We start from the raw sequence: 25,674 nt of genomic DNA on the forward strand, positions 1-25,674 counted from the left end.
CCAAAACTCCTTCACAGAGTTGTTGCCGAAACCTACTTGTGAGATTTCAGGGCTTAAAGCACTTCAGACTTTCTCCTCTCCAACCAACTTTAAAAATGAGATTAACTGGAATTTTCCAAAGGTCAAAGACCCAGGAGTTACATCAAGTAGGACCCAGAAAATAGGTTTTGGATTTTCAATGTAATTTTTCTTTTTAATCAATAGTGCTATAGTTAGTTCTGGATTTTTTTTTTTCTTCAAGACTGTGGATATTTTGTTTCTCATCGTAATTTGCTGTTGAACACTTTGAGTGTTTCTCTTCAGTAGCAGTGAAAAATGAAGTACTTCTCAACCCTCCTGGTTAAGTGTCTTTGTTACAAGGGTGCAGCTGGGAACAGCAAAGGTTTCACTTGGTGAAAGTGGAAATTCTATGTGGGGTGGAAACGCTTCCCAGTGTTTATTTGTGCGTGTGTTCTTTGTCTTATAATCCCAGAAATGTAAAGACATGCTGGCTGGCAACGGGCTGCTTCCTCGTCTACAGGATAGAGGAGGATGAAAACATCCTGGGTGGGTAAGGCCCAGCTTCCTTTTTACACAGCTTCTCGTGCTCTGAGCAACAGAGCTGGTGTCCTGCCATGACTTGAGAACCTGAGGTCAGTCCCTGTGAAAGCCACGCTTCTGAGCCTTCACTTTAGGAGAGTCCTGCTAAACACAGGGAAACGCCATCATGGACTGACAGGACTGGGATAAAATTTTTGTCATATTGCAAGTTTTGAAAAATGAGATCTGCATTGTCAAACTCTATGCAAGCTGACACCCTGGACAGAGAAAAGCCTTCCTCCAGGAGGGTGGCAAGATTTAAGCCTTGTACACAGCATGACACCACAGTTGATACTTCTGGCCCCAGTGGGAGAACAGACCTCGGAAGCTGAGCTACAAAATGGAAGCAGGTAACAGTGTCTGGGACCTTCGTCTTCGTGTACTATCACCCTCATGGATAAACTGGGAGCCATTTTCTATGTCAGTCCTATGTCCACTGACATTGTATAAATTTATTTTTGTTCAAACTGAACAAGTATATCTGTTTCGAAGTTAAAAAAAATCCAAACTATCTAATATCACACACACACACACACACACACACACACACACACACACACACAGGCTCTCACACAGAGACACACACAGGCTCTTACACTCACAGACACACACATAGACTTACTCACACATACTTAGACTCACACACTCACAGACACACACACTCACAGACACACACACTCACAGACACACACACAGACTCTAATACACAGAGACACACCCACCTAGACAGACAGACAGACACACACACACACACAGAGTCACCTACTCCTAGCTAGTACACACACACACACACACACACACACACACAGAGTCACCTACTCCTAGCTAGCACACACACACACACACACACACACACACAGAGTCACCTACTCCTAGCTAGCAATCTACACTAAATTAGAAGCTGTGTGTGAGAGGACACCCCTGCAATTCCAGCACTTGCGAGGCAGAGGCAGGGAATTTCAAAGCCAGTCAGGGCAATACAGTGAGGCTCTTTCAAAACAATGACAGCAAAACAACAAAATAAGAAAAACTAAAAGTAACTAAAATGAAACCATACATTTAGTTAGAAACCCCCTATTTAGGATCCAAAAGAATCTTAATTCCTATTCACATATAATCACAGCATTTGATTATTTCTGCCCTCTGGGGACTGAGCAGGAATTAGAGAGCATCCTGGGATGCTAACTGAGCCCCTCCCACATTCTTACCCAGTTCCTTTTTTTTCCAGGCTCTGTGGCTCTCATATATCTTTGGCAGAGAGAGCCTTTTCTCAATTTCTTCACTCCCTCATGGACCACCTACGGACATAACCTACCACCAGAGACGCCCAGATATAAACACAGGTGTTCAGCACATCTGCACTATTGCACTGGGTGGCAGTGAGAGCCATATGGCTAGGGTAACGGTAACACCATGCCTCTTCTTTAGAGCCAAGTTTATTTACAATTTTCAAATTGAAATATGCAAATTTCAAGTAAATAAAAAGCCCACAGGGCTCCATTCCATTGTAAAGTTGATCAGAGACACATGACTTGGTTGAAGACTTTTCACACTGAGACCTGGAGCCAGTGAGGAATGAATATTGCTAAGTTCATATCGAGGCAGTTGCTAGGAGCACACAGTCGTTAAAACCAAGGTAAAAAGAATATGAGTCAAAGGGTTTCCTAAACCAAAAACCATGGCTAAGGAATTGCTGAAAGAGCTCAGTTTGTGTGACAACCTTGCAGGCTTTCAAATCCTCTCTGTAGCTTTGAACATGAAGGATGTCCAAGCTGGTGATATTTGCTTAAAGCATGTCAGCTGTCACTATATTGTCAAATTTTGTTTATCAAAAATTGCTTTCTTTTCCCTAGCAGATTTTGAAGTAGATGGCTAGAAGTAGACCTCTCCCCAGAGCTCTGAGGTTACCATAGCGAGCACTTGAATCTCAGCATTTCATCCAACATCCTTTTTGTGCAGCACACAAAATTCCTTCTCTCAGGAAGTTCAGGCGTAGGACAAGAGAGTAAATGAAGAGACTGGTACTCTGCTGACAGGCTATGGCTATTGGTCTTACTGATGAACTGAGTCATTGTCATAGTGGGTCTCTGTGGTGTTACTGCCTGAAGTTACATGGAATGGGTTACCTGGAAGGGAAGCTGGGGATGTATAGGAAGGTGGCATGGCAGGAATGTCACAGCAAGGATGACTGACCATTAGCTTCTGCTAAAAAGGAGTCTTAAGAGATGGCATCTTTACAGTTGTGTCGAGGGTTAAGTTGCACACTAGCTATGCATAGCCCCTTTCAAACCAAAATGCCATGCAGTACTGAATTCTCAAGGTGATGTAAGGCAAAACAGATACATAAATTATCCAAGCTACCTAGCGGGCGCCTCCTGGTGTTTCCAAAGACTGTTTGGGATAGACCAGGGAGTACCACGTCAAAATCCTTCTTTTTAGTTCTAATGAAATCTGAAATTGTTGAAAACATAAGCCTATACAATGATTTGTAACTGCCTTAGCAGCTACCATAGCAATTTTAGGTTTAACAATTTTATTTTCTGGCAACTTCTGCACCAGTGTTTGCTAGTTGGCTTCAGGGTCAGGACCAGAAACTTGAGGAGGGGGAAAAATAAAGATAATTGTACCAGTGTTCTTTATAGTAACAAAAGAGTTTCTTTCCTCTTCTGAGTGTTTCTGTTTCACTAGCATAGCATATTTATTATTATTATTTTTTTTTGATCCATGAAAAACTCTGTGAGTTCTCAAGAGCCACCATTCTGGCTTTGATGGCGGACTTACCTGACAAATGGCATGTCACTGAGACCCGAAGGGTTTTGTTTCACTGAAAGGCTGCGTGACCACCAGAAATTTCTTACAGTATTTCCTTAGAACCTCTGCTGCCAAGTCTCTCCTTCACATATAAAGAGTGTTCCCTTGTTCTTCAAAATGGATGGTTCTGGAAACACTTTGACATATCTTCGCACAAATAGGAGAGAAAAATGAAGCCATATGATATCTCTTAATTCATAGTATCCGTACAGCACCGTCTTCAGTGTATGTACTGAATGAATGAATGCATAATACAGCAAGTAAAGATATTTGGGGAAAAAAAGATAGATTAGGCCAGTGGCTCCCAACTCCTCTGAGGGAATGGTTTTTCCACAGGGGTTGTCTAAGAACATCAGAAAACAGATATTCACATTGCATTCATAACAGTAGTAAAATTACAGTTATGAAGTAACAACAAAATAATTTTATGGTGGTGGGGTCACCGTGACAACATGGGGAACTGTATTAAAGGGTCTCAGCATTAGAAAGCTTAGGCTGTTACTGGTCTTAGATAATGGGCACCCTGCAGCTATTTCTCTCCACAGTCATGGTAACACAACCACAAGTAGACCCGTTCTATGCTTTCTTTCGCCCTTGTCTTCTGCTGAAGATCACTGTCCGTTGTTGTCTGAACTGCTACAGAGGAAGTCACCCGGGAATGCCTACTTCATTGCAGCTGGCCATCTCCAGAGTCCAGCCCACAGGAGAGTACATTCAAAGCTTAGGGCATCTGGGCTGTAGAGAGAAGTCCTTTCTATAATATGGGGGTCTTGGAACCCCAAAACTCTGACTGTGAGATTCCTTAATAAGGCGGGCACTCCTGGGTAGATGTAGTCCTTTGACTGAGGTTTGCCTCTTGACCTGGTGCTGATCCCTGGCCCCTGTGGACTCTTGGTGCAACATCTACAGTGACCCTAACCCACCGTACCCTCTTTACCCCTCCCTCTTTTTCCTCTCCGAATTCCACCCTTCCACTTTGTCCCTCTCCTCTTTTCTGCTCCCTTCCTTCTTTTTCCGCTTTCCCATCAATTCCTCTTCTCCTTTCCACCTCTCTACCCTTCTCTCCTCCTCCTTCCCCCTTTTCCCTTTCTTCCCTCCCTCTCCACTTTCAACCTTCGGCTGAAAAGTCTTCGCTGCCGCCCTCTAACTTCCCTTCACTTTAGTCCGGTCCTTCTTCCCCTCTGAGAAGAGGCGGTCCATCCAGGACTCGGTGCTCGGCTAGGCGGCGGATCGACGCGCTCGGCGCTCGAGGCTGCGGAAGTGAGGCCCTACGGCTGGCTGCTGCGAACCGGAGCGGGTTGGCCGGGACCTGACGCCGCCTGCCAGCTGCAGGTGAGTGTTGTGTCCTGGCTGAGGATGCCCCAGGTCCGGAGTGGAGCTCCGAGGCACGGGACCGTCGGGGCTGGGTGACCTAGGAAGACGCGGTGAGGGCCCCGGGGTGCCGGGCTGAGTGTGGGAGCCGTGTGCCGAGCCTTCCCACCCGCCTCCGCGCAGGCCTCCGGGCTGAACCCGGAGGAGCGGCCGGCCGGCCGGTTTGCAGGGTCTGTTTTTAATCTGCTTAAAACCCCCGTGCTAACGCGGGTGGGAAGCTTGAATGGTTTCTTTACTACTCTGGGAGCAGCAAGTGCATGTTCAGCCACACCTCCATTAGGCCATTTGGATGCCTTATACTAATAGCCACCATTTATCTCTCTACTAACGCACAGTAAGACTTTGTTTATAAAGCTAAGCGTGTCATGGCCCAGGCTTGGTAACAGATTTTCCCCAGTGGCAAGGAACTGAAAATCAAAACAAGAATGATCTAAATGTGAAAAATTTGTAATTCGAGAGGTGATAGAAAGACTCTGATGTGTGCTTGCCTCTTACATGGTCTCTTTGTTTGATTCAGTAAGCAGGGGAACCTTCGTTTACTGGAAACAATATTTGGAGTCATTAGAAAGCAGTCCTTTTTTATCTCCCTTTCTCAATTATTTAATTTACTGTACCAGACATTTTGAACTATTACCTTCCAAAAGGTGATACCTTGAAGATTACATCCAAAACATTTGTAAAGGCTGTATGGGGTTTCTTCAACTTTTGCCACTTAAAGTTTACTAAGAATTTCCATGACTTTATATGTAAGTTTATAAAATAGGTAGACAGTGTATTCATTTATTAACCGTAAATCACATAGCAATTTTATTTTAAGACAAGTTTTGTATACATGTAAACTTACCATTTATTAAAAATGGTAATCTAGAATTGGATGCCTCAATTCTTTTTACATAAATAGTTAAGTCTTGGTTTAATATTTGTAACTGCCGGGCACTGATCATCTTCAGTGCTTTAGGAGTTGATTGATTATTTTAATTTTCTAATCATCAGTACTAAGAACATTTCTACATATGAATCCATAGTACAAAATGATAGAAGTACAGTTAGGAACATTTTGGAAACTGTTGCAAGTTTGCCCTTACTCCCAAGCAAAATTCATTGGTCATCTTTTAGAACTTCAAATCAGCAACATAAACAGCAGTTTTTCAAATTAAAATTCTGACACAACATGAATCACTTGATGATTGCATGCTGAGGAATGCCAGTAGGGAAATGTGTAGTCTTTGCTTTCTATAATAAAACCATTTTTCTTCTTTAAGAACAGAATATATATATATATATATATATATATATATATATATATATATATATATATATATATAGTGTGTGTGTGTGTGTGTGTGTGTGTTCATTTTCTCGTTGCTGTAACCAAGTATCTGCTAAGCAATTTAAGGGAAGAAGGGTTTGTCTGGTTTATAGATTGGAGTTCTACAGCCCATGCTGAGGAGGCTGCCCCAGGGTGGCAGGACTGTGCCCTGGGACAGACACCTCAGGAACTGGAAGCAGGGGGAAGTCCAGATGTGGGGCTGGGCTCTAAAACCTCAAGTCCCCACCCCCTAGTGAGTCACCTTCACAACGAGGCTTTTCATCTGAAAGCTTTCAAAACTACCTAAAACAGTGTTAGGAGGTTTTGAGCCTATAAGAAATATTTTCTATTCAAATGAAACATACAGTGAGAACAACTGTAACATATAGTAATTTGACACTGAATTGTAGTGTTTGGGTTTAAAACTCTTGGGTAATTCATGGCATGGCATGGTGAACAGAGAGAGAGTTCAGAATCAAGGCTGGGACAAAGTTGGATTGAGTGCTGCTAGCAACACCTTTGATCCACTATGAAGTTGATTTTTTAAATCCATTTTTGATCCCATGTGTCAGAAGACTTTATTTCACTTTTTTGCCCCCTCTACCTCTGCATTGTTACATGACCCTGTATAACCTACAGGATTGCCGCCCACAGTTTAAGAATCTGCATTCTGATAAGAGACTTGGTATTGAATAGAATCTCTAAGTGTATAGCAAAGGCAGGATCTTACCATGTAGGAAACGCTAGGAATACACTTGTCTCTCAGTTACCTTTTCACACACTTTCTTGTTTACTCTTCTTTCTTTGTGATGGCCTCACTGTGCACAGGTTGATCTTGAACTTGACTGACGTGATCCTCATAGCACAGTTTCCTCAGTGCTAAGACTCACACCACTATCTATGCCTGGCTTTTCTGTACTCAACCTTATCAGGGCCAGGTTCCTAGTAATGCCTACTGCATAGTACACATACTATGTTAATGTTTATCTAGTAGATGAGTTTTAGGTCTATGCTAAAGTAGGCAACTTTGAGATTGATTGCCGTGGGAAATAACTTTGATTACTAAGCAGTATGAGGAAGTATTGAATGATAAACTCTGGGGAGTGTAGATGTGCACCTCCTTGACTGCCCACAGAGCTGGAATGGTGGGGACTATTCATTGTAATCAAACACTGTACTGTGTGTTTATGTTGAATAAAGGAATGATGCTACTGGTACAAATGGGCAAACTTCACCTAACTGTAGAGACATCGGGAATTTTGAAGCTGTGAATACACACATAGGCTTGTTTGATCTCAATTTGGATATTAAAGTCAAATTTATTTTGGTGTAGGAATTAAAGCAACCCTTCAGTTCTCCACGTGCAACCGCCAGCCAGCTGCATGACAACAAGTGCGTTACTTGGCATCTTTGAGCCTTAGGTTCCCTTTTTGTGTATTCAAAGCTATAAAATCTGATTATTTCAGTGTGTAGTGTCCCTGTATTCTCAGCACTGGGGATGCTGATGCAGGAGGATGCATCAGCCTGGGCTCCAAATGTTACCCCATCTCAAAGCCAAAACAAATACAAATGCTTCATTTTATAAACGAAACAAACACCAAGGACAAGAACATCATAGATTAGATTATCTCAATCTTTGGGCATTGAAAATTTGTACTTCTGTAACTCATGTTATCATTTAGTATTTTGTCTTATGTTTTGAGTATTAGGTGCTGTGATTATCAAGGAAACTCACCTGATACTGGGAGTAGTCCCTGTCATCCCTGTATCTCCCAGTTTTAGCATATGACTTAGAGATTCATAAGGACATCAGCCTGGATTCAGAAGAAGTATTTTTGTTCCTCAAAAAATAGCTTGAACCAAACTGTAGAATTGGGGGTTCAGAGAAGAAAGTGTCTTATGTGATCGAGCGAGAGGGAAAGCTTTGAGGAGTCCAAAAAGACAGGGAAGGTCTTTGAGCATGGACATAATTCGGGCTGCCTCTGAGTATCCTGTGAGCGAGCTGGCCAAGCCTCTCTGTTACTTGAGGGCCTTCAGTTGAGCATGGCATTTGGAACTGACTTGTTAGACAGCTGCCTCCCCCCAATAACACTTGGCCACCAAAAAAGCTCTTGGAATATTCTTAACCTCAGTACTGTTGGTGGCAATTACAACTAGGGTGGATCATTTATTTTGTTTTTGTTTTTTAGAGTAGTTTGTTCTCCTCTACCTAAGGAGTTGAGTTTTTAATTGATGAGAAAATTGACTTCTTAGGGTGGATCCAAGTTCTCAGAACTGTAGACACCCCCTTGCTTTGGAAGCAGGTTCCTCTGGAAGCTTTAATGGCTTGCCTGCCTGCCACCCTCTCCCCCCTACTCCCTCCCTCCCTCCTTTCCTTCCTTCCTTCCTTCCTTCCTTCCTTCCTTCCTTCCTTCCTTCCTTCCTTCCTTCCTTCCTTCCTCTTTTTCTTCCCTCCCTCCCTTCTTCCCTCCTCTCTTTCCTTCTTCTTTCTTTCTTTCTTTCTTTCTTTCTTTCTTTCTTTCTTTCTCTCTCTCTCTCTCTCTCTCTCTCTCTCTCTCTCTCTCTCTCTCTCTCTCTCTCTTTAAAGGTAATTTTCAGTTTTACATTCTGTGACTTTGGAAGTTGTATGATTGCATTCAATATAACTTTACTGAGTGAGAAAGCAAGATAAATAGCCTGAGTTATTTGGCTGTGGTTTCATCATAAAGAAAGCCCCACATGAGTGACATGATGTATGTGTGTGTAAGTTAGGGCTCTGCAGGATCGGAATCCATGCCAGATGGTTCGAATGAGACTTTAATGAGGGGACTATTTGAGGAAGTGTGGTTGTCTAAAAGATGGTGAGGCTTAAAGAGAAACAAAAGTTGGAAGGTACAGAGGGGGATGCCGATGCTGTTGAGGGTTGGAGGCAGGGAATAGTACGTTTCAACGGGCCCGTTAAGGAATATTCTAGATTATCACCCACGTTCTATGCAAAATCTGTTTGAGCATTTTCAGGCTTTCCAAACTGCTCATCCATTCACATCTACTCTCTAGTAGGTGATCTTGCCATCTGCTTTAGCAAAATGGAACCCTCTGAGTAGAATCCCATGGTCCTTGTACCAAGACAGTTTCTTTTCCAGTTATGGTCAGAGATGTATTTCTCTCTGTGCCTGGCTAGGGAGTCCATCCACTTCGGCCTTTGTCTTTCTTGTGTTGCTAACCTAACAGATCTTTCCTTTTTGTATGCTTAGAGGCAGCAACAGGAAAGGCCCCTGCAGGAAGAAACACAGCCCTCTCTTGACCTCAGAATCTTGTTTATTTTTTTGTCTGTACTTCTTCTCTTCCCAGTCATATTTAAAAAACATATTTGCTGATATTCCTTTTCTGTTGAACTATTTCAGTGCCACGACCCTGCTGACGGCCATGGTCAGTCTCGGCCTCCTAATCTTTCAATGTTACCCGTCTACTGTAATACCCGGGGACACAGCAATCTCTAAATGAGTGCTTTGATTGAAGAAACCTTTTTACACTCCTAGTTTATCTTTAGCACCCTCCCCATTCTGAGGACATGAACCTGTTGAGGTTCCAGATGATCTTTTTCTTTGTAGCCCAAATTATCTTCATGACCTAATCAGTGACTATATTTGCTAATGACCTCTTCAATCTTTTGTAGGTGGTTTGACTTTTAGGAATGACACGTGAACTTTTTTTTTTGTAAAATACAATTGTAAATATACCAGGAATTAAGTTTAATTGTTCCATGTGGATCTAAGAAGAAGAGATTGTGGTGTGCAATTTGCAAATATTTCTGAGTAATAGTGTTTTTATGTGAAGCCACCTTTCCGTTTTCCTTTCCCTAAGTAGTGTGATTCCATTGCTAACAGTTCGTCACTATCTACTGGGTTGAGGGCCAGCCAGCTTTAGACTCCAGCCATTGGCTGTCCAGTGTGGGAAGGGGCTTAGCTGCAATGCTACTTCCGGAGAACAAGGGGCATTCTGAGGGGCTCTTCTCAGAGTCCATGCTTGTTTTATGAGAGTAGCTGGGCAGTCTAGGATTTATGTATAGATGAGTTATACAGGAGTATTGAAGGCCTTCTCAGTCTTCGCCCGTGTGCTGTGCCTTTTCGTTCTGGTCAATGTTGCTTCCTGGTGACCTCCAGCACATTCACTTCCCCTAATCTCTCACGGCCAAGTGTAGTAGAAGGCCATAGTTTTCTCCTCATCTATAAACAAAGAGACATGAGACAAAATAGAAAAATAAATAGAAATTATGCGCCATTCATTTATTATGTTATTTGCTATAACATAATCTCTAATTATGTCATGTAATTACTATGTTTTTTTCTCGTAATGGACTAGGAAGTAAACACTCATATTTTTACTAAAACCATAGAAAACATATTTCAGTTACTTTTTGTTTTTTGAGGTAAAGAAGGAAGTGGATTTTTTTTCCTTTAATTCTTTTTTTTTTTTTTTTTTTTAATCGAGGCCAGGGAAGGCCAGGGAAGGCCAGGGAAGGCCAGGGAAGGCCAGGGAGGAAGCTCTACTCACACAGCCTGCTTTTCTGCAGATTGTTTGAGGCCCTGGCTTTGAGCAGGCTCTATAGCTTCTTTCAGGTTTGGGTTTGTTTTCATTTTTTGTTAATTATGGCTTTGCATTGAGGCCCGAGGAAAAAGATTATTCTCTGAGGGTTATTTATTTATTTGATCTTAGAACTCCTTGGTAATAATTTTCTGACTTTTTCCTAATATTATTTCTACCAGTTAATTTTCAAATGTACTTTTAACCCGAAATTCTATAAAAGGCAATTTACTTTCTTTTATTGTACTAATAAATATTTTGGAAAATTAAGTTTATGCCTCAATGCAATAAGGGAAAATTATGAAATTAGGTTTCTGATTTCAAGGCCAGGGAGCTGGCTTAGTCAGCCAGGTGTTTGCTTTGCTTTGCTGACTGAGGACCTGAGTTTGGATCTCTGTCACCCATGTCTGGCATCTCTTACTCCAGGCAGAGACCTGGAGCACAGCCAGCCTAGCTAAATGGTGAGCTCCACCTGAAGCTCGGGAGAGAGACACTGTGACAAACCAAAAATGGTAGATATCTGACTGACCTGCTCTCCACACACATGCATGGGTGAGGACACATCACCACGGACACACACACACACACACACACACACACACACCAATCTCTGATCCAAAAATCTTTTAGTATATACCATTAATGGTGAAGAGAGAGACTGAGTAACCTGTCTAATACACATCCGTAAAGAAAAGACAGTTATACATTATAAATTCAAAGAAAAAATGGGCCTCCTGGCTTTATTTTAATGTTAGGCTTTTATAGTAGTGATTTTCTCTTTTGACTTGTGATGGATAGGAGGTTAATTGATGTTAAATGAATGCTTTGTTAATCCTTCATCAGCTACTAAATTGGTGTGGGGGAGTCCAGGTCAAGACTACATAGAGCCTTGTTTTCTCAAGGAGGGCTATGGATTCCACCCCCTCCCCTGAAGCCCACACCAAACTCCAGCTCTCTGTGCAGGGACCTCTTCCATCTCCTTTCCTGCTCCCCTCCCTTCCCTTTCCCTCATCCTTCTAGATCTCCCCCCCCATGCTCCCCCATCTGCAGAGTGACAGCTTGTAGATGTTGCGTGCGAGTGAGCTGGACTAGCGCTGTGTGGTCCGAGTGTGTGGTCTCCAGCTCTGCGGAGAGGCTGCTAACAGGGTGGATGAGAGAGAGAGAGAGAGCAATACTGTTTACTTTAATTTATTTCGGATGCCGGAATTGTGCTCAGGGTTTTTCCTAAGTTTGACTGCACTGCTAGCAGCTTCAGTCTCTCACAGCTGCAGTGCAGGCTGAGCTGCCCTGGCCTCTCAGACAGGCACTCTCCTCAGCATCTGCCTGTGTAATCCCCTGGGGCTCAGAAATGTTAACAGCACTGCTGAGTGCTGTGATTATTGCCTTTCACTATGTCAAGATGTATGGCCTTGAAATTTCTTTTGAGATGGAGCTAGACAAATAAAGCAGAAATTGTAAGATAGCGACAAAGTTGATGTATTTTTAGAAATTGGGAAAGCTATTATTCAGAATTTGGATTGAATTAGTCCAACTATGGTCATGTAAAAGGATCTGGGAGTTAGGTGACATCTGCCATGTTTAACCATTTTAATAACATAAACCAATTTAAGCTGATGGTTGATTCCTTGACCTTCTGGGGAAACGCCCATTGATTTTGGCATGCCTGTTTACTGTTGTTTTGTCAGCAGGAATAGTGCCTTATTCCATCTTAAATTCCTGACAAGTTGAAACAAATGAAACTTTATTTTTATATCAGACTATATGCTAGGGCAGTGTCTTTTTTTCACTAATGTATGGATTATGAATATCTCAATAATATTTCCTTGGTTTTATTTCTCAACATTTTTGTTAAGGTGTTTAAGTGTGTTGTTATTTGAGTAAATAGCTGTAGACTTCTAACATTCCCTGGGATTTGTACATTGTTTTTCTTTCCTGTCTTCCTGTCAGTCTTGCTGGGGTAGGATTGCTTTGTTAATGAGTTGTCCAGTGAGGACAAGGAAGTCTAGGCTAATGGCGTCTGCCTTCAGAGAGGCCCCTGGATTCTGCACTCCATCCTATGCACACCTACCTTTAGCCCTGAGTTGAAGCATATAAACTCATTTTGTATCCACGAGAGGGGAAAGCCTGCCCTTTCTCCTCCTGTGTCTCTTCAATGAGGAGATGGTTCTCCTTAGCTTCTGTGTCTAGAATTAGAAGACTTCGAGTATGTAGTAGTGTTGAAGATGTTTAAAACATTTTTTTAATACTACCTTCTTGATATTTCTTGTGGTGTTCAACCTTCTTGGATTTGTGTATTTGTTGTGATAGTTATAATGATTACTTTAATACAAAAATTATGAAGCACAGTTAGTATGTTCTCAAAATTGGGTAGCCATCAACACTGACTCTAGAATTTTTTTTTTTACTCCAGAAGAAATCCCTTAACTCATCATCAATCCTTTAGCATTCTTTGTTTCTGTAACTACTACTAATCAAGGTTCTTTTCAAAATGTATTCTTCACGTTTGTCTGTCTGTCTGTCTATCTGTCTATCTATGTAGGGAGAGGCTCATGTGCCACAGTCCATATTTAGGGATCAGAGGACAGTTTGGGGTGGGGATCTGTTTTTTCCCTTCACTGTATGAGGTCTCTGTTCCTGTGACTGACCTATGAAAGAGCCAGTTGGAGAGCTGTGTTCTTGGAGATGCACAGTCCAGGAACTCTTACCTGGTGGTCCGGCTGGATGGAGGAATAGGAATTCATGAGATTCCTAGCTATGCTGCTGAGATAACTTCATAGTCATAGGAGAAACGAACAAGTGTAGGACAAAGTGATGAAGGGGATGACGTCATGTAGTTACCTCCTTCCACTGCATGGGATCCAAGTATCAAACTGTGGTACTCAGGCTTGGCTGCAAGCGCCCTTACTTGCTGAGTCATCTGTGGGCTCCACGATTCTACATTTTTTTTTTTTTTGAGCTCACTTGTTTTGAACTTTCTAGTAATTTGGCTGTTTGTGTTAATTATGGCAGAGTAAATGAATAATATTAGTCGTGACCTGAGACATTTATCTAAGAACTAAAAATTTTTTTATATAGAAATAAAAAAATACCAACAAATGATGGCTAAATCAAATAATGATAACTAAAATGAACTTGAGTTTTGGGAACATTATGGCCTCAGGCTCAAGTATGACAAGAATGCTGTGGGAATGCTCTGTCTCTTAGTTGTCCATTCCCCACAGCAGTTAGCCGTGCAGGTACCTTTTAAAACCTACCTTGGGCTTTGCCACTTCAACTGGGGCTCCCTGATAAAGTGAATCCCACTGTTTCTAGTTCCACTGTTTCTGCGCTGCTCCTTCAGGAGTGAACTGTGCTGGTGAAGGGCCACTGGGGGCTGCTGTCAGAGCAGGCCAGTCTGAGAGGTCCTCGCAGAGGTGTCTGCAGAGCATGGAACGTGCCAGTGTAGCCGACAGTGCTTCAGGCACATTTCTGTGGGAGGCAGTTAATTTCTGAACCCAAGAAAACTTACTTCTTTTATTTGGACGTTTTGTGACTTAGAATGGAAAGGTTGTTACATTGATATGTTGTCAGCACTGACCCTTCCTTTTCCAGGTATGGATGTTTTAAATTGAAAAGAAGAACTATAGTTTTCCTTTTTTTGTGTGATGCTGGTAATTGAACCTAGGGTCTCTTCTGGGCTACCTCTGAGTTATACCCACCAGCCCTCTTTTATGTTTTGTTCTGAGACAGGGTCATACTAAGTTCTTAGGGTAGTCTGGAACTTACTTTGTAGCCAGGTAGGCCTTGAGTGGTCCTCTGTCCTCTTGAAAAACAAATTTTTGATGTCAAGATTGGTGAGGGGGTAGAATTCATTTTAGTTAAATAATAAAGAAAAAGTGTTAGACCTACGCATTTTAATTTTTAATTCTTCAGGTAATTTTTTTTTATGGAAACAATGGAATGTCAATATTTGTACCTTTGATGCCCTGGGAAAGGAACTGGCCAGCTCAGATCTTGGTGACTAAGTGGAATCCATATCATTTTCCCTGTGGCATGTTTCTGTATTGGTGATTAAGAGTAGTGATCATGATTGATTGCCAGTGTAGGATGCAGTTAGCAAACTCAGTTTCTGTGGTAGTATTGGTGATTGCTATTATGCAAAGATTTATTGGTTTAGTATTGGCAAGATAGTTCAGTGGAAAAGCCACTTTCGATGCAGGCCTGACAATCAGAGTACAATCCCCAGAATCTAACCTACATAAAAAGTTGAAAGGGAAACTGACTCCAGAGTCTCTGATCTGCATGACACACACACACACACACACACACACACACACACACACACACACACGAATACTGGGGGTGCTGGTGATAGTTGGCAGAGGAGTAGCAAGATGACTCAGTGGGTAATGTAGCTTGCTGTGCAGACATGACAAGTTGGGTTTAATTTCCAGGACCCACATCAAAGGTGGATAGAACTGACTCTGCAGAGTTGACCTTTGACTTCCACATGCAAGGCTGCATACTGATCATGTGCCCCTATACACAAATTAAACAAACAAACCAAAAAACCTACACAGCACATGGGACACAATACAGAGGCGAAGAAGAGCATCTCCTCTGCATTAGAACACATCCAGCTGATGTTTCACTCAAAGGCCTCATTTCATGATTTTGTGTAGCTGGAATTTCACTCGGTCTTTGAGGTCCCTGCTGCACTGGTTGAAAGCTTATAAAAGTCCTAGTTATGCTGTTGAGATAGATATGTTCATAGTTACACTTCTCAAGTGTAGGGAAGAGTGGCAAAGGGGACAGCCTCACATGGTCTGCGTTCCTTTGCTCTCTGCCTCAGGGTGTGCTCTACTCTGTGTTGTCCAAGGCCCGTCTATTTTCTAAAAATGCATATTCTTGCTCATAGCTGCAGGGGAGCATTTAGAAACCTATTTAAACCATCATCCCCAACCCTCTCCACGCCTCTCCAGTCTCTCTGGTGTTAACCTGAGGTGTGCATCTTTCTCATCCTTTCTGTGTTCATTTAGCATATTTGTATTTGCAATAAGATAGCTTTTGTTTTGCTTTTTTAAAGAGATAGTATTAATATAATCTTGATTCTGAGTCACAAGTTGTGACAGTTTGGGGGATAACAAGTCAAAGCTTTAAATTTGAGCTGTCTATCAGTCCTTTGTAAGGATACAAACTGAGATGTGTAGATGAGGCAGTGTTTGTTTTAAAGTGCCTCATTTAGAAAACAGCATAAAAGGATGTCTCAATAGAGGGGTGTTTCAAAGAGAAGACAAGATGCTGGATGATGCACCATAGAGGTTGTTATGCATGTTTAAGATTTCCATAGTAGAACATCAGCCGGTCAGTAGAGAATCAGAATGGTAGAAGACTAATTTTAAATCCCAGTTTTATCTTAAAAAAATGCTCAACTTCATTAGTCATCAGGGAAATGCAAATCAAAACAACCCTGAGATTTCACCTTACACCAGTCAGAATGGCTAAGATTAAAAACTCAGGAGACAGCAGGTGTTGGTGAGGATGTGGAGAAAGAGGAACACTCCTCCACTGCTGGTGGGGTTGCAAATTGGTACAACCAATCTGGAAATCAGTCTGGCGGTTCCTCAGAAAACTGGGCACGTCAATTTCGAAAGATCCTGCTATGGCTCTCCTGGGCATATACCCAGAGGATTCCCCAGCATGTAATAAGGATATATGCTCCACTATGTTCATAGCAGCCCTATTTATAATAGCCAGAAGCTGGAAAGAACCCAGGTATCCCTCAACAGAAGAGTGGATGCAAAAAATGTGGTATATACACAATGGAGTACTATTCAGCCATTAGAAACAATGAATTCATGACATTCTTAGGCAAATGGATGGAGCTGGAGAACATCATACTAAGTGAGGTAACCCAGTCTCAAAAGATCAATCATGGTATATACTCACTAATAAGTGGATATTAACCTGGAAAACTGGAATACCCAAAACATAATTCACACAACAAATGAGGTACAAGAAGAACGGAGGAGTGTCCCCTGGTTCTGGAAAGACTCAGTGTAGCAGTATAGGGCAAAACCAGAACAGGGAAGTGGGAAGGGGTGGGTGGAAGAACAGGGGGAGGGAAGGGGGCTTATGTGACTTTCGGGGAGTGGGGGACCAGAAAAGGGGAAATCATTTGAAATGTAAATAAAAAATATATCGAATAAAAAAAAATAAATCCCAGTTTTGTTGGTGTCTTACTCAGTGTTCTATTGCTGTGAAGAGACACTATAACCGCTGCAACTCTTCCAAAGGAAAACATTTAATTGGGGCTGGCTCACAGTTTCAGAGGCTTATTCCATTAGTGTCATATCAGGAATCATGGCTGCATCCAGGCAGGCATGGTGCTGGAGAAGGAGCTGAGAGACAGTTCTATGTCTGGATTGGTTGGCAACAGAGAGATGGAGGTGGGGAGCTGTGGGGAAAGGAGAGGGCCTGAGAGGGAGGAGGAGAGACCAGCTGTGCCTTGTTGGAGCACCTGAAACTCAGTGACAAACCTGATTCCTCTCCAGTCGTGCCACTCCCTAGTGATCAGACATTCACATCTATGAGCCTGTGGGGCCGTTTCTTTTTAAACCACCACAGCTACTTAATGGCTATGTCCTTGAGACAAATTTTCCTTTTGTGTCTGGGGTGGCCCCAAACTCTTAGGGTAGAAATATCCTCTTGCCTCTGGCTTCTGAGGCACAGGGAGTGTGTGTGTGTGTGTGTGTGTGTGTGTGTGTGTGTGTGCTGCTGACCACAACTCCAAACAGTTGTTTAGTCTCTGCTACTTTTCCTCTGCTAGTGAAAAAACTCTTCATTTTAGAATACTTTGGGGATCAACCTGTCATCCTGCTAATCCTGTCTATCACAGTCCACTTTATGTCTTTGTTTACTAATTTGACTTAAGTCCTCTCTGCTCTTCCATAGGTTCTGAATCTCACTGTGGGGCATTTCCTGGGCTGGACCTTCCTGTTGCCCCTGGCTCTAGCATGAGTGGACTGCAGGAATCATGTTTAGTGATCCTCTCAGTGTAAATTATTTTCATCATTGCTAACCTTCCGAGAATGCTCTGAGTGAGTCAATGAGGAAGAGTAGCCAAGGCTTTAGCAATCTCGGCTGAGTTAAGTTCTCTGCAGTATTGGAAGGCCTTGTCTTGCTGCCAGCACAATAGGAGTTCTCTCCAGAGTCAGTGGGAGGCCACGAGTGTTCAGACCTCAGGTGAGAGCCAACTGTGCCCCCTCACTGGTGCTTCTCTGAGGCAGATTTTGTTTTTCCACCTTTATTGCTTTCAATGCCTCATTTGTGCATTGCCTGCCCTGCTCCCCCTTCACCCCTTTTGGAGGATTTTGTGTTTCATTGATGTTGTGAGCTGTTTGTTTATAAACAGTAAGCTGTTCATGCTTAGTTATTTTGAACATTTTTGAATCCATGTGTTCCTCTTGTGACTCTTTCCTCACCTCACGTCCAGTGGCAAGCGCTCTTCCTGTCACTGTAGCTGGAATATGCTTGCTTCACTTTAGGATCTTCTAGTTGATTTTGGTTGAGTTAAAATTATGTTCATTTTTGGCCATTAAATAACCATGATATTTTAAACTCTAGATATTTAATATAATCAAGAAAATTATGTTGCACACTGAAATTAAAGTATCTCTGAGTTGAAGTTAATATGCAAAAAATACAGGTCATGAATATGCTCATCTAAACCGTCCCTGTCAAGGTGTGGCTCCACACACTGTCTCTGTCAGGGCTTCAGGATCATCCTGGAGAGCTGTTGACTTCTCTCTCTTTCTCTGGCTGCTGTCTTTCCTTTCTCCCAGCATGAGATTCCCCATTTCTTTGGGGGTCCCTTGTTTTTATAGTCTGAGAGTCAGATTGAAACAGACACAAGTGTCTCTTTAGAATGTCTTCATTTCTGGAAGGCCTGTCACTGAGCTCTGCCGCTAGCAAGGACAGTATTTTAAATAAAATCTAGACTCTTGTGTATTCCTGTGTAGTGCACATGAAGATTTCAACATACTAATTACAGACTTGAGGTCTTTCAAATCTGCTGTCTCAGGTGCCCACTCTTAGAGTGGAGGTAGTACTTTCTCCTGTATGTAATCTGGAGAAGTCAGGTATAAGGTATTCTGGATCTTTCTTTCTGCTGCTATTACTTTGTGAAGAATTTTAAAATATATTGTCCAAACAACACAGCTCTTACCTCAAGGGGAATAAGAGATAGTTTAGTCTAAGTCAAATATGAATGACCATGGTCCAGGAATGACATGTTCCACTGTGGAAAGGATCATGTGAACTTTATATAGTAATAGAACAATAACATGAATAAAGGCATGTACTAAATGTAGTGGTGGAGACAGCAGGTAGGGGGCGGTAGTGTGATAGTTCTCTGGTGCTGTCTGATTTGTGCAGAAGGGCTCTTATTTGTGCCTTTAAGGGGTTATGCAGAGATTCATGAATAGTTATTGGAAGGAGATAGTTTAGTAGAGAGACAGGTGGGTTGGAATTGTATGCCTTACCTGCACCTGGGTCGTCTAGCTTCAAGAGAGGAAGAGGCAGGGGCCCTTATGACCTTTTATGCCTTATTTATATGTTGTACAGTTTTCTGCTGTTTCCTATAGGGAGCCAGCAGCCCAGGTTTCTAGTGCCCCACCCCAACTGAGCCTTTCATAAGGTGATCTCTGCACTCCCTGCCTTTGCCCTTTCTTAGCTTTTTCTTGCTTGAAGCTAAAGGTTTTACCTACTGATGACAAAGGTGTTTGTTAGGTCAGATCTAGAAGGTAGACAATGATGGACTAAGGATAGTCATTAACATTTTGCCTTGATTTTGTAACATCCCAATTCACCACAATCAGGAAGTTCTTGACAGTGAGCCTTGTAAAATCTTCAGTGCCTCTTTTCTTGGAATTTCAGTTCATAATGGCTGACTTTTTGTCCTTCCTGCATTTCCTCTGACTGGTGTAGAGGGAGGGACATTAATACTCTCTTTTTGTGGTGAAGAGGGGGGTACGTTGACTTATGACATAGTGGTCCAGGGAAAGATTGGGGAGGAAAAAAATTTTATTTTCATTTATTTTATGAAATACATTTATTCTAAAATTAAATGGAAAATCAATTTTATAAATGTAAAGTGATTTTAGACAAATGTGATCAACAAATCAGAACATTAAAGTTATTTTTCTTTTTAGAAATTTTTATTTTTTATTGGTGCCTTTATATGGAATACTGTGTGTGCTTTATTTTGGCACATTCATACATGCAAATCACATACTTTCACCATCTCTGCTTCTCTCTTTATGCTCCTGTGTCCCTCTTCTCATTCCAGGTTCCATTTCCCTTACTTTTTTAGATGGACTCTTTCTGTAGGCGTCTATAGTGCTGGGTTCCAGGCTTGTGCCTCTGAGCCATTCACCTCAGTCTGCTGTAAGAGACTTCTCAGTGGGTGTATTATTATGCAGGTATTGTGTGTGAGTCCAGTGGAACAGGAGAGGTAACTATTGCAAAGGTAGTTGATTGCTGGTAGTTCCTGAGAGGTAGCCAGTCCACTCAGGAAGCCCCCATGTACATCAGGAGTCCATGGGGCCAGGAGAAGCCTTTGCTGTGGTCTTTATGGAGAGAATGGGGCGGGCAAGGGTAGGCCATAGAAGCAAGTTTAGGGTTGCATAGCTCGTATTACTCTTGTGTACTTCAGTCTTGTGATGGTCTTGTTAGCTGGTACGATGTTCCAGGGAGGTTCCAGTGTCCTGACCATGAATTAAAAGCAGCTAGAATTTTATCGTTGTTTACTTTGCATATCAAAGGTTATGTTTTCAATCCTCATGTTTTCTGTCCCTAGCTTTTTGTTTAACTGTCATGAATTACTGAAAAGAAAATATACCAGGAGAACTTTTTAAAAAAAGATTCATTTTATGTGTGTTTTTTGCTTGCATGTGTATGTCTTACCACATGTGTGCCTGACTCTTTAAGAAGTGGACCAGACTCTATAAGAAGTGCTCACAGTTTAAATATTATGTAAGGCGCTTTTTTAAAACAAACAAACAAAAAACAAAAAACAGTGACCTAAAACATGACCTAAATTCTAGCTTTTATCAGAGAACACAACTCTCACCTCAAAGAGAATAAGAGATAGATTATGAGCCAAATATGAGTGACCAGAACCTGGGACAGAGATTGAATGTTCCAGTGTGTTAACAATTCATGAAGTTTTATAGTGACAGAGCAAAGTCAAAACTCAAGGCACCTTCCAAACACATTAGTAAGAACATTAGGTGTGAGGGTTGAACCAAAGCAGGAAAATTTATTGCAGGCCTCGGACTGTATTTGGTCAGTCAGTAGAAGTTAGTGGTCTGTTGTATTAATAGATTCCTAAAAGATTTACCTGTTAGTTACAAGGACGTTAAGTCAGGAGGAATCCCATGTGTGAGGAGGCTCTGGGCCTGTGGCATCCTAGCCTCTCTATGAGTGCAGGGCTCTCCTTCACTCTCTCAAGCTGTGGGAGGGCCCGGCAAGGGGTAGTTCTTTGCCAGAGCTGCTTTGCTCAAGTGGCCATCTCTGTCTCCAGGAGTGTGTGATAGGCTTTTTTCTAAAGCTAAGCCAACACTGTTAAGTTTTTGTTGTTGTTGTTGTTGTTGTTGTTATAGAATTACAGAGGAAATGGAGTGATCGTGTAGAAATCTTGATTACTTTTGAACTGCTGTCCATTAGCTGGCTCTGTTAGAGCCCAGTGTTGGAAGCACTGTGCAGTGTGCACTGTGAGGTGTTTTCCCTTCACTCAGAAAGGAGCACAGAGGCTAAAAACCCTGTTCTGGTTTCCCTGCTGGTTTGCTGGCTCCAAGCTGACCTTCACTTGAGATGTTATTCAGGGGATTGGTTTGGGAGGGGCGCAGTGGCCTTGGCATTGGGAACATCTTCTGCTACAGAAAGGAGATGAGGAGAAAAGTACCAGCCTCACAGATGCCAGGGATAAGATATATCCCATATGACCAGAGGAACAAAACTAAACTGGAAGTGACTTTGCTTGCCCTTTCTGTTGAAGCTGCAGGCTAAAGGTGAGAAGGAAGAGCTTTATGGTGCCATGCACTGACTTTACTGGTGTCTGACTCCCTCAATAAAATAAATACAGCTTCCAGATTCAATTCTTGGTGTTTGCCCATGTGTCAGGCAGTAGGGCCACTCACATTTTTGATGTTTAGATCCATTTAGTTAGTTTTAATAGTTCAAATTTGGCTAGTTATGTTACAGTAGCATCGGGCCATTGAAGATCTAAGGGCTCTGATGAGGTCATTAAAAGCAAGCTCTTTCCTCCTGGTCAAAGAAGGACATCTACATCTGACCCTGCGTGGAGACATGACGTTCTGATCTGCTCCAAAGATTAGAATATTTCATATTATTGTCTCCTCCCTTGAGAGCTGGATCTGTTAGTCAGCTGGTCAAAAGACCACCCTTCAAGAAGCCTGGTTCACCTAAAGCCAAGGCAAGGAGGTAGGAATAATACCTGCCCGCCACTGTGGATAATTTATTTATCCTTCCATGAGGCCGTTCCTGTTTGTGTGGGCATTTGCATAGCTGCCAGTCTCCAGCAGGGACGCCGGTTGGTTGGCTTTTTTGGTTGCCCAGAAAAGTGTTACTCACCTTTTCTTCTTTTGGAGCCTTTGTTTTGTTTTGGATATTTGACCAAGCTTGGGCTTGCTTCCTGCACACTCTGTGCTTTCCCACCCATTTCTCGGGAAGCCCCCCCCCTCTGCCGCAGCTGCTTGCTCTCTCCATTACCTGAATTGTCTGATTTCTCGCTCTCTTTTTTTAATGTTTTATATGTTTTTTGCATGTTTTTTTAATTTCTTTTTTTTTAATTTTATTCGATATATTTTTTATTTACATTTCAAATGATTTCCCCTTTTCCGGTCCCCCACTCCCCAAAAGGCACATAAGCCCCCTTCCCTCCCCCTGTTCTCCCACCCACCCCTTCCCTCTTCCCTGTTCTGGTTTTGCCCTATACTGCTTTACTGAGTCTTTCCAGAACCAGGGGCCACTCCTCCGTTCTTCTTTTACCTCATTTGATGTGTGGATTATGTTTTGGGTATTCCAGTTTTCCAGGCTAATGTCCACTTATTAGTGAGTGCATACCATGATTGATCTTTTGAGACTGGGTTACCTCACTTAGTATGATATTCTCCAGCTCCATCCATTTGCCTAAGAATTTCATGAATTCATTGTTTCTAATGGCTGAATAGTACTCCATTGTGTATATATACCACATTTTTTGCATCCATTCTTCTGTTGAGGGATACCTGGGTTCTTTCCAGCTTCTGGCTATTATAAATAGGACTGCTATGAACATAGTGGAGCATATATCCTTATTACATGCTGGGGAATCCTCTGGGTATATGCCCAGGAGTAGTATAGCAGGATCTCTTAAAGGCATGATTTTGTCTTTTCTATCCTTCTCCTCCTGGCCACTGCTGAGGTTTTCAGCTTGCTGGACTTGCTATTTTCTAATCCTTCAAACTCTTAATAAACTTGACCTTGGACTTGCTTCCAAGTCTGGTTCTGAATTTTTTCATTGAGAAGACTAAGACTTAAAGTGTGAACCTTGGTTTCCCTGTAATGATTGTATTATGATTAATTTAACATTTTTAGTAATATCTTATTTAGAATTTATTAGTTCTCTTAGGCCCTGGAGTAGCAATATAAACCTTAATTATAAATAGATTCTGCTAGTTCTTGGTTTGCCCTTTTTGGATCATAGGAAGTATTCAGCTTCCTGTTTAATTATGTCAGTCACAAACAATACTTTGGTCATTATTTGACATCATGTCTGTCTGGAGGCTAGTGGCTAAATCTGATATAGAATAGATATCATCACAGCCATAGCACTTTCCCATTGTCTGCTTGTTCCTTTTTAGTCAGGGATCTGAAGGTATCTATGTAGAACTTAGAGTCTGGGCAGGTAGGATGACCAGGAAGTAGGTTCCTACTGTGACCAAAAAAACCATAAAGAAGACATAATTTCAGAAAGGTTACTATAAGGTTGTGAATTTGAGAGGCAGTGTTGAAAATCTGATGCTTTACCTACAGGTTATGTCTGGATGCTTGGTCTTCAGCTATGACTTACTGTCATTTTTGTTTCTGTGGTAAAAATACCTCCATAGAAAACAATATAGATGAGAAAGGTTCATTTTAGCCCACCATTTCTTTTAAGCTCATTGCTGTGGGAAAGTTAAGGCAGCAGGGTCTTGAAGCATCCAGTCACATTACACCCATAGCCGAGAGCAGAGAGACACACATGTGAGCCTGCTGTTTGCTTGTGTGTTCAGTCTGAGTTCTCCACTCTCCCCACTGCTGCTGCTGAAGTACGGTGTGCACATGGAGACCAGCTCTGCTGGTCAACATCATGCCATGCACAGGGCAGTCTTCACCACAAATATCAGTCCTGTTCAAACTACAGATAGGATGAGAAACACAAGAGACTCTGGTTCTTCCCGACTTGAGAGGGGCCTAAGAGGCATTTGAACATCGGGAACATTGGCAGAGCTCTGATCCTGGAGAAGGTTCCAGAATGGAGTTAACAGAAGGTTTAGACAGCAGGAGAACTGGGGAACGTGTCCATCAGACAGGAATAGTGCAGAAGTTTAGAGATTTGCAAGTGGGTGGCTGGCACCCAGCTTTTAATAATCAGTCAAAGTCTGACAGACATTAAGTAAGACTATAAAAAAGAAGCTTATTAAATACTGCTGTCTGACGCAGTAATCTAAGAACATGCCCAGAACAGTTATTAATGTTCATGGTAACTAAAAACAGGAAATGTATGGTAACTTCTGTGATGATTTTTTATTTCTTGCTGTGCTGGAGATTAAAACCAGGGCTTTTACTATGGTAGGCAAATGTTCTACCACTGAGCCACATTTCCAGCCCTTATTAAAGGTGGATTTTGTCCCATGGGATACTGGAAAAGTAAATGCAGAGTAGAAACATCTTGGCCAGACATTTTGAAAATTATATATACTTTTTAAAGTATAAAGTCTCTTATTTAGAAATTTTCTTTATGGAGAATATGTCATTATTAGTGACCTAGTAAGTTAAACCTTGCTATATTTTTGCAAACACATTTTCAAAATAATCTCATTAGTAGTGGCCTCCAGTAAGCAAAGCCTTGCTATAGCATGCTATATGTTTGCAAACAGTTTCAAAAACTATTAGGAAATTTTTGTCTCACATTTTTATCTCTTTCACTCTCTGTCTGTCTCTTTTTCTCTCTGGTGTGTGGGTACATGTGCGTGTTGTTGCCCAGGGGCTGACATCACACTTCTTTCTTTGGTCTCCGTAGTTACTTTTTGAGACAGTTTCTACCTCAGGGCTGGCAATTCAAGCACACCTTTATGCCCAGCTTTTGCTTTAGGGGATTTGGACTCAGGTCCTTATGCTCAGCTGAGCCATCTTCCAGCCTGCATGTCTTACTTACTTTTCAATTATTCTGAAGAGATACTTAGAGGAGAGTTTATTGGTGCTTACACTTTAGAGGGTGAGTTGTAGCCATCATGGCAGAGAATGTATAAGGAAGCAGCTCAGCCTGGCACTGGAGCAGTAAATTAGAGCTTACATCCTGAGACACAGCCATGAGGCAGAGAGAGAGAGACAGAGAGAGAGAAACAGAGAGAGAGAGACAGAGAGACACAGAGAGAGAGAGAGAGAGACAGAGATAGAGAGAAACAGAGAGAGAGAGACAGACAGAGAGAGAAAGAAACAGGGAGAGAGACAGAGACAGAAGGAGGGAGGGAGGAAGATCACACACTAACTAGGAATGATGCTAGCTTTTGAAACCCCAAAGCCCTTCCCAGTAACACATGTCCTTCAGTAAGGCCACACCTCCCAATCCTACCCAACCAGGTTCACCAACTGGGGACACAGCATTCAGATATAGAAGTCTATAGAGGTCATTCTCATTCAAACCACAACTCATCTTTAATTTTTAAATAGCTGAAAATATTACACAATACACTGTTATAATTTATACCTTGCTTGCTATGTTGGCCAAAGCTTGG

The 25,674-nt window shown here is 42.0% G+C and overlaps 1 protein-coding gene across 2 annotated transcripts in view; it reads left to right on the forward strand.

Annotated features, from left to right (window-relative positions):
• The first annotated feature begins 4,617 nt into the window (after positions 1-4,617).
• The window catches only part of Exoc2 (exocyst complex component 2), a 187,112-nt gene continuing 166,055 nt past the window's right edge, over positions 4,618-25,674 (forward strand). Inside the window, exon 1 of one of the 2 annotated variants that reach the window (XM_052156220.1) lies at positions 4,618-4,722. The gene's annotated coding sequence lies outside the window, so the exon portion shown is untranslated. Of the gene's footprint in view, positions 4,723-4,742; positions 4,815-25,674 lie in introns of those variants that run through there. The other variant, XM_052156221.1, reaches the window with a different exon arrangement.

Source organism: Apodemus sylvaticus, chromosome 14, assembly GCF_947179515.1.
Source record: "Apodemus sylvaticus chromosome 14, mApoSyl1.1, whole genome shotgun sequence".
NCBI lineage: Eukaryota > Metazoa > Chordata > Mammalia > Rodentia > Muridae > Apodemus > Apodemus sylvaticus.